Genomic DNA, 10,306 nt, shown 5'->3' on the forward strand with positions numbered 1-10,306 from the left:
AAAAAACAAAAGGGTATCTCAGATGAGCATGTATGTGGTCGAACAGAAGGTCAGGTTTATTGAAGGCCAGTCATTATGGTAAAGAGTAAACTGGGCAGCAGTCACTCGACAAACTTCTGAAGATTGAATTTCATCCGTGTAAATGAACCCTCTATAGCACTGACACTTATAACCACTACTGACCAGGCTGTCCTCCCAGCTGAAACAGATAAATTGACCTTTTGACGCTACAGATGTGCGGGTACAGATTTAGGAAGCTGCACCCACAACTTTAAGGTTCAACACGCTAAAGAATTCAGATCAATAAGACCCCAAAATGCAGCACAGAAATGGGGTTCATTTCTAGAACTGAAAAGCAGAGAAGCTATGTTGAACTTGAACAGAACTTCCTTACGCACAATTATATGACAGGATATTGTTCAAAAAGGATGCTATTCAAAAAAGACACAGCAGGAGATGCAAAAATAATGATTTACTGTGATTATGCCAGAACTGAAGCTATACCTATCAGGAAAGACTGTCCGAGCCCCTGGAGCAGGAAAAACATCTTTATCCAGAGAGTGGTGAGAATGAAGACCTCGATACCACAAGGAGCAGTTGAGGTGAATCGTAGATGCATTTAAGAGGAAGCTAGATAAACCCATATGCGAGAAAGGAATAGATGAACCTGTTGGTATTGTTTAATAAATTAGAGTGGGAGCAGGTGTGTGCAGAATTAATTTCAGCATAGACAGTTTGGGCAATGGCCTGCTTCTGAGGTGGAAATTCTGTGCAATTCTTTGTAGAATAGTGATCAGACTGACAGTCTAGCTCTCCTAACGTGGCGCAGTAAAATCTATGTCTGGTGGAATGCATTTCTCTGGTATTAACAATGTTTTCGTTTAACTTTTTTAACAGATAAAGACTCAGACACAGAGTGGTTCAGGTATATGCACATTTATCTAGCAGTTGTGTGGATGTATTGCTCTCAATTAGTAAAAAAAAATAATCTTTTCTTTATCAAATTCTCTAATATGTAGAAGTTACAGTATAGAAAGCGGTCATTCAGCCCAACCACTCCTTGTTAGCATTTATCTTCAAAAGTAATCAAATATTTGTACTCACTTTATTTATGCTTTCCCTATTTTTTTATCACATCTTGTTTTATCTTTTCCATATCTTCCCTTAGAGTGTGATGCAGAATGATGCCAATGGCATAGATTCAATTCTCACTGACTATGGTAACAAGGAAGCCTGCCCCCTCACCTTGTGACGTGGTGCCCCTCAAGCGATAGCTCACCAATTGTCTCTCTCTGATGAAGAGAGGTGCCTATTCTTTGTGGCCTATGGCTAATTACCAAACTTCTTCTAGTTTTCAGCAGTTTGAATCTGGTCCAATCTCCATTCAATAGAAACTGTTCATTATATGATCTGGATACACTCGATGTGTAGAGCAGAAAGGATTCCCCTCACCTGTTCACCAATTGGTGAAACTATGGTGGCTAGTTGGGATGATATTTATGCTGAGAGATCTTGATGCTGGAATTCCATAAAATGGCATTGTAGCCATTAAGCCTTCCAAATTCTTTAAAATGCAGTTGTAGTATAAAGGGTTAACAGATGGTAATGCTAATGCATGACAGAGATGATGATGTACTGCTGATATCAGCCAGTCATGCGTTAGACTTGAGAGAGAGAGAGAGAGAGGTTGGAATCATGCCTCGGAGCTGTGTACCTACTCTGTGACCTGTTTAAGTGTGATGCTAAAAAACAAGTGTTAAGCAGAGGGCAGAATATGTCTACAGTCTGTCCTAGAACCAAGTTCCACACCTAGGACAGAATTTTCTGCCTGGCGGCCGGGCAGGTCCAACCCAATCTCCAGTGGGCAGGGAGCCGATCCCTGCCGGAGAAGCGGGCCCTGCCGCCATTTTAAGTGGGTGCGCCAATTAAGGCCCACCCAGCGTGATGCCCAGCGGCCAGCACTATGTGTTTCCTGTGCGGGCAGGTGGTTGGGGGGGTGGGGGGTGGATTGCGTTCTTGTGCAAAGTCCTGCCTCAGGGAGATCACTGAAACTTTAAAAAAATTAAAAATAGAGAAAAACAATTCCCTAACATGTCCCGCTCATGTGACAATGTCGCTGGATGAGGTTTCATGTTTTCTCTATTTGCTCCTGGCCTGTCCGACAACCTTAAGGTTGGACGGGCAGGTCCTTTAATTGTTTAAATGACCCTGTCAATGGCCTCAATTGGCCACTGATAGGTCGGCGGGCCCGCAGCTGATTTTGCCACGGTCCCGCCTTCCTGAAAATTTAAATGAGCGGGATGGAATCGGGGGTTCCGCCCGACATCATCCCGAGTCAATTTACGCGTTGGCGAGCGGGCCCCGCCCCCTGCTCGCTGACGGCAAACTTCTGCCCTCTAAAGGCCAAGGTAGTGCATGGTGGCAGCCGTGGAGAGATCAGTGTAGAAGACAAACCCATGTTATCAAAGGAACCACAGTGAAGAAACCTTTGAAAGCAGCTGGAGAAATTTCTGCGGTAGAAGGAGGCACAGAGGAGAGAGGTAACGATCACCATATCTAGTGAGCAGCTCCTGCCCTTGTCTTGCCTGTTTGACTGCCTCAAGAGCCCGCAGAGAGGCCAGCAGTGGGAGTTATGGAAATACCACATTCTCCAGTACCGAGCAGCATCAGATCTTCATGAAAAAAGTCAAAGCACCAAGTTAGTTCCTTTCTTTATGCAGTAGGTCCAGTAGCAGATGGGTGTTCTCCTAAGGCAGGGTGTGGCAGAGTCCACTGCAGACTTTGATTCCATTATTAAAGCCTTTGACACCTACTTTCATCTGAAGCTAAATTTAGTAATGGTACTAGCATGTTTTAACCAGTGCACACAATGACCTGGGAATCGATTGAATTATTCCTACCCGACCTATATCGTCTAGCTAGTTCTTGCAGGTGTGAGGTGTTGCAAGGTGAGCTAATCCTTGATCGCATAGATGTGGATGTCCAGAATGAAAAACTCTCTGACTTTCTGCAGACTAAAGATGATCTTACACTGGATCAAGTGGTCCAGTATGTGAGGCACGCCTGAACTTTCATTGCTGATTTAAGGTAATTATTTGCATTTTGTAACACTAAGTGGTTTTTTTTAAAAACATTTCCAAGTGCTACGATGAGGTGTCTCCCCAGCAGATGTGTTGGGGGCAGGCCGCTGCTCTCCATCTCCAGGGTCTTTGATGACCATGGTGGGCATCCTCTTACAGCCCCAGGCCTGGATGGCCCTGGGCACCTATAAGTCTCCTGCAACAGTGCTGGCAGCTCGTTGTGGCCACTGCTGCTGGGGGAGTTTGCATCATTAGCAGGGGAGTTGCAGAGCTGCTGACAACACTCAGAGAAAACCTCAGCTGTGTCAGGCTGCATCCCCCACCCCCCCCGCCCCACCCAAGCCTCTCAGTGCACAGTGGCAGCTCCCTGCCTGCTGACGACTGAGGTGAAAGCTCCTACATGGCTATCAGGTTATTTGGGCCTTCCCACTCTCACTCGTGCCATGAAATCCAACAGGAAACCCATATCACCCTCGCTAATTGGCTGGCTGTAATATGATTTGAGTTCAGCAGCTCGCAATGAACACACGCCAGATTCCCAACGCTTTCCAATCCAAACTGTGAGACTTGTGGTGAGAACATGTATTAAGAACAGGAGTAGCCCATTTGGCTTCTCATGCCAGCTCTTCCATTTGATAAGATCATGGCTGAGATGATTGTGGCCTCAACTCTACTTTCCTGTTTGCCTTTTATACCCTTTGACTCCCTAATCAATCAAGAATCCATCTAACTCAGTCTCAAAGACATTCCTGACCCTGCCCAGAGTGCTCTCTGGAGAAGAGAATTACGCAGGAGAAGAGAATTTTCCCCTGAGAGAAAAAATTTCTCCCCATCTCTGTCTTAAATGGGGGACCCCTTATTTTTAATGTGTGTCCCCTAGTTCCAGTCTCTGCCATAATCCTTTCAGCACCTGCTCTGGCCCTGCAGGGTCTTATATGTTCAAATAAGATCATCTCTCAATCTTCTAAATTCCAATGGATTCAGGCCGAGAGAATCTAATCATCGCACCCAAGACATTCAATGGCATTACCATTGCTGAAACCCCCACTATCAACCATTGATCTGAAACCAAACTGGATGAGTGCAGCTCCACCAATACTTAAGAAGCTTGACACAATCCAGAGCAAAGCAGCCCACTTGATTGGCTCCTCACCCCCGAACATTCACTCCTCCCATCACTGACATACAGTAGCAGCAGTGAGTACCATCTACAGGATGCACTGCAGTAATTCACCAAGGCTCCTGAGACAACACCTTCCAAACCCACGACCACTATCATCTAGAAGGACAAGAGCAGCAGATAGATGGGAACACCACCACCTGTAAGGCCCCCTCTAAGCCACTCATCATCCAGACTTGGAATTATGTCACTGTTCCTTCACTGTCACTGGGTCAAAATCCTGGAACTCCTTCTCTAACAGCACTGTGGGTGTACCTACTGCACATGGACCGCTGCGGTTCAAGAAGGCAGCTCACCATCACCTTCTCAAGGGCAATTAGGGATCGACATTAAATGTTGGACTAGCCAGCAACGCCCACACCCTATGAACAAATAAAAAAATAACTAATGAATGTTTTCTATTCTTGTACCTTTCCCACACATAGTAGCTTGCATCCAACACTAAATGCAATAAATGTTAGTCTGACCAGTGACTCCCACATCCTGTGAATGAATAAAAAAAAGCTGTAGTTTGCTTTCTGTTTGATGTGCATTGTTTGTGTTGGTCAATGTTTCTATGACGTATCAAAACAAGTTAATTAAGGAAACGTGTTTTCAATTTTACAGGGAAGCGATTGAATATGATCCAAAGTATATCAAAGACTTTCTAATGAGATACCCCAAGATTCAACTACGGATGGAAGGTTACAGCAAGGTTACGATAGATTGTGGATGGCATTGACAAGCTTCAGAAAGATGCCACAATTGCGAATATCACAGGGTCTTCTGCAGGTGTTGTAGGAGGAATTCTCAGCATTGCTGGATTAATTGCTTCTCCTTTCACATTTGGTGCCTCATTGGTCCTCACTGCTGTGGGAATTGGTGTGGGTGCAGCTGGTGGTGCCACTAACATTGGAGCCACTGTCACTGATAATGTTATACAAAAGGTTAAACAGAAAAGAGTGAGAAAGATCATAGAACAATATGAAAAAGACAGCAAAGCCATGTCAAACAGTTTAAATCAGGTCCACCAGACAATTGAATAATTGATTGAAGGCAGGATTAAGGACATACCAAGTGCTTACTGATTGGTGAAATTCAGGCTGCCAGCAAAAACTTAAATACTGTTCTTGTACTGACTTCAGCAGCGACCAAAAACACTTTGAGAGCACTCAAAGCTGTTTCATGAGTTCTGTTAGGGCTCCTCATGGTGTGAGATAGCTATTCTGTAGTGAAGGATGCAAAGGAACTTCATGAAGGAAGTGAGACTAAAGTTGCTCAACAGATACTTGAAGCAGCTGAACATATAGAGGAGGAAATACAGCCATATGAAAAGGTTTATAAAGAACTGGTGCAAAATTTCAATTGTTAGTGGTGGCGGGTAGGTGGAATTTAATCTGTTAACATTCAGAGCAACCCTCCCCAAATTATTCAAAACATTTCTTATTCTTTGTAAGATATGTTTGCTTTAAACTTTACAAATTCAGTTTTGAATTATGATGAGGAAATGGTTAAGTGGAAAATCAAACCCATTTCCATAAACTAGGCCTCATTCAAATCTCTAACTCAGACAAAGACTCGCTGAACAACAACCATTGTGTCTGTTGCATTAACCCTAGATTCAGAAAAGGCCTAAAACTGAAAATTCTCACATTTGTATCCCAATGCCTTTATCTCTTGACCTTTCCTTTCTCTATAAACCACCTTCAGCTCTTAAATTTTTCAAGGACATTACCTTCCTCCAGCACTGACTTCTAACCCCTTCCACATTCACTTCATGCCTTCGGAGTCTTTCTGTCTCTCTACCTCTCTTTCCGCCATTCAGAAATTCCTTAAAATCTCCTTCATTGAGCAAACTTTGGTCAGTCCTCCTAATTTATGTCCTCCTTTGCTTCGATGTTAATTCTTGTCTGATTATAAAATCGTGAAGTGCCTGATTATGTTTGTAAGTTATTAAGCATTCGCCTGGGGGGAGAAATTGGTCATCATCCATGTCATGGCCGTGAAACTCCTGGACTGCAGGCTGGACATCTCGAAGTGTCTTGGCTGTGGCAGCTGCAGTTGGTTCTGGGGGCAGAATGGAAGTTGAACAGGTGGCAGGGGTTAGAGCTGTGTGATTGTGGCCAGACGCACACAACATTGCCGTGGGGTCAGGATTAGAACTCTTACAACTCCTGTTTCCACACTGAGGGAGTAAAAGGTATATTTAACCATGGCAGTCACGGTCTCCAGTGGCTCTTTCAAAAGCAGCTGGTGGGGTTGTTCCAAAGCCCCAATTTTTAAACACTTTCTGCTCTGAGTTCTGAGACAGGGGTTAGGCTCCATGATTAACATATGAAAGGGGCCTAACGTCCTTAAAGCTGTCCAATAAAACTACAGATTTGCTGCACCTCAGCAGTGAATAATGTGTGGGACATATAGCTCCCAATTTATAAGCCAAAAATGGAGACAATTCATACCAATTTCTCCAGTTGAGCTCTACCTAAAATGTATGAACTTGTTCAGAAATTGTACATTGTTATATTTGACTGCAATGTGATGGGCCCTATTAAACTGACCTAAACTGCATTAAGACATATCATGCACCATTAAAATCTATGAGGAAAAATTTGATAATTATGCACAAAAATTGTATTCAGATCTTTGTTGACAGCGTGGACATGATGGGCCGAATGGCCTCCTTCTGTGCTGTAAAGACCTATGAGTCTATTTTCCGCATTATTTTCTGATGTATGTACTCGGTCGTGATAATAATCGATATACAAGGACATCAGAGCTGGCAGGTATTAAAAAGCTAAGATTTACTCGACCATTTTGATGCTTTTTTGCATCAAAATTAATTTTGCTGGAACTTCAGTTCTCATGACCCTTTGTCATCAGCAGCATGTCTGGCTTCCATGGATTTTCCAGTGGGGATTCCCTATGTATTGTATCAGGAAGAAGAGGAATAGGGAAACCCTCTGGGCCAAGCTGCACGCTGTGCTTTGCTTACCCTCTAGCACATCTGCATGCTCACCTGCAGACAGAGGTGAACGTTCCTCTGATAGATTATTAAAGTGTACAAAGGTTCCAACTCTTCACCTCAATTGTAACAGCAGACCCAAAGAGATCGGCTGCTTCCACCCGTCAGAGGGCTGCTCTGTCTCATCTCACATTTTGTGTACTGCCATCCACACTGTCTTTGTGGTTGAGGAAATAGTCATGCACAACGTAAGGAGTTGCCTATAATAGTTATTGGTGGGCAGAGGAGTTTGCCCCTGTCCCACTTGATGGTCACTGAAGTTCTAATAGTGTCAGAGAGTAGAGCTTTATTTTAGGTACTCTGACTAATCAATAATTTATCATCAAAATTAGAATGCCATTAACAACAAAATATGTCTGCAAAATTTAGCAGAATGATTGCTTTTCTTCTCTACAAGTTTCCTATAGTTTTCTTAATAAAAATGGATTATCTTTGCATGCACAGATGATGAATAAAATCGATTTTAGCATTGCAATTCGCCGTGTCATATTCAGTCCTCCATATGTCTGAATTGAGCTAAGAATTACCAGAGTGGGGACAGTGCATACTGATTGAGATATTTCACAGAGCTTTAATCAGCTGATAACACAGAATCTATTCTCCAAAGAGAAACATCTGGATTGACTTGTACAAAATGGTACAGAATCAAAGACAGACTCCTGGGGGTGGAGAGGTTCACTTGGTGAAGCAGCAATTGCATGAATGAAACAATTAAGATAACGAAGTTGGGGAGTTTTACTGATCTACAGAGAACAACAGATCATTAAAGCTTTTGGTAAGGGATGCGATGATTAAATTCCCACTTGATGCCATCGTTTAACTCATATATCATTATGTAATGCAGCAGTGTGTGGGTTGTCAGCTGGAGGAAGTAAGAGAAATCCACAAAGAGGGCGGTAATGGGACGGGTAAAATGACGTTTTACCTGCCTCCCTCGGTGGCGGCTTTTCACGCCACATCGTCCCAAACCCACCGTGCTAATTATGCATTCCCGAGAAACACACCGTTTCAATGGTGGGCGGGCTCTCGTTCGACTGCCACGCCATCACCTCACTGCTTCATATTGCCGGGCGCCATGTTTAAAGTGCAGCCACCCACACACCTCTCAGCTGCACAGAAGACAGGGTGGCCCCAAAAGGCAAAAAGACTGTAGCCTCCCTCAGTGACACAATCCCTTGGGTGCCTTTTGAATGCCTTGGAGGCCGGCCCTGAAGTCCTCTGCCGCCTCTCCCTTCGCAGGATGAGAAGCGACATCACCAATCCGGCCTGGGAGGTGGTGTCATCAGTGGTCAGAGCCAATGCCCTGCAAAAGATGACAACCCCCCAGTGCCACAGCAGGATGAATGGTCTCATCCCTTTCGCTGGAGTAACTCGCTCTTCTCATCACTCTCAACTCACACACTCACAGACCCATCACACATCCACAGGGAACACACACCTCAAGGGACAACACCACTAACTCTCACACACACCCTCACATCTCCAGCAGCCTCATACACTCTCAGCCTCACTGTCCATGGCTCCGCTCACCACACAAACTTTCCACGCAGTGCCGTTGTGTCCTGCTCACACTCTCTCCATCTGTTTTCATGCAGGAGAAGCCTGCTCACATCAGCAGGGAGAGTTACCAGAACCAGGGGAGGAGAGGGCCATATTAGGCCCCTCACTCACTGATGAAGACATGGACTGTGCCTGTGGCGACAGTGAGTTCGGCGGTGAACACCCTCATGAGGATCCTGCACCACAACATCCCTCTCTCAATGCAACTGTGAGTGCTCTCTCTCCTGTTTTGACTGCGCTGCCATGTACTAATTATCTCTGCTTCAGTTCACAGGGAGCTCTGCCAAGTGATTGACACCCTAGCCAGCCAGTCCCTCAGCTCCATCACGTCCTCAACTCTGGCCAAGAGGGCTCCTCCTCCATTGAAGAGCTGGAAATAAGCAGCCTGGAAGACCCGTCACACTGCTTACCCACACCCTCCACCAGCGCAGAGACACACACCTTGGTGAAACCTAGATCTAGAGCAGGCTTGGATTCATAATCTGTTGGTCATTTGCATGGACTCACGTCCACAACAGGAGGAGGCGGGTTCAGCTGAGTTCCCCGGCACTTGGAGAACTGCTGGGGAAGAGGCATCTGTAAGGTCTGAGCCAGATAATGGGCCTCTGGATTAGGCCTTGCAACTCATCCTGGAGAGTTAGCAGATGGTGGAAGAACATCACGCGGAGTTGTTGGAAATCCTTAGCAGAGTGTCTCGAGTCGGAGGTGTGTGCCCCCCCTGCTCTCTGATGAAGTGATGCTCACATGTATGTGTGGGTCTGCATGGGGAGGATGGAGGACGCCATGGAGGCCCTGGTCCAGCAGATCATGGAGACTTGTGCAGACCTGCACTCCATGGGTGAGTTCCTGCAGTGGCAACGCCAGAGGGAAATGGGGCACCTCAACATCCCTTCAGCTGCGTCTTCCCCTCAAGAGACATGCCAGGGCACTCGGGCACCTGAAGGTAGGAGGACTGGCAGCTGGACATCCCTGGGTTACCCACTCAGTAAGCTCGAGGCTGTTCCCACCCTGCGAGTCCCTTTTGCCTGTTACCCCCTCAACCTCATCCTCTGTCACCGCTGAGGGAGCACTGGCCAACGAGTGATTCTGGAGGGAGGAGTGTCTGTGTGGCAGGGCCTTTCAGAGACTCGTGCAAGCACTCTCCCACACACACTGATCCTTCATGCATCACACACACCTCAGTGTCCTGAGTATTTTGAATGCTGCCTGCTGGGATTCGCTGTCGATCTGAGCTGACCTGCATCTCCGCCCGCCCACACTCCCATGCAGCACCTGATCTCGCCCACCACAACTATCATTTCACTATCTATTTGGACAGTATTATCTTGGTTCGGTTTTTCATAAGCTCCCCCATATTTTCCCCTCTCCCAGAAACCCATTTCCTTTCCCTGATTGCTGTTGACCCCCCCAGAATCACCTTCCACCTCCCCTCCATGACCTACCAGCCACAAACCTTTTCCTTCGGGGATGTCCAGGTGAACGTAC

General features: G+C 45.8%; 1 long non-coding RNA gene across 1 annotated transcript; it reads left to right on the forward strand.

The window, feature by feature from the left end:
• Positions 1 to 906: 906 nt before the first annotated feature.
• LOC121284550 lies at positions 907 to 5,498 on the forward strand. The gene is made up of 3 exons (XR_005944517.1): positions 907 to 925; positions 3,014 to 3,087; positions 4,867 to 5,498. It is a non-coding gene; the product is annotated as an uncharacterized LOC121284550 (long non-coding RNA).
• The last annotated feature ends 4,808 nt before the right edge of the window (positions 5,499 to 10,306 follow it).

Source organism: Carcharodon carcharias, chromosome 1 (assembly GCF_017639515.1).
Source record: "Carcharodon carcharias isolate sCarCar2 chromosome 1, sCarCar2.pri, whole genome shotgun sequence".
Classification (NCBI taxonomy): domain Eukaryota; kingdom Metazoa; phylum Chordata; class Chondrichthyes; order Lamniformes; family Lamnidae; genus Carcharodon; species Carcharodon carcharias.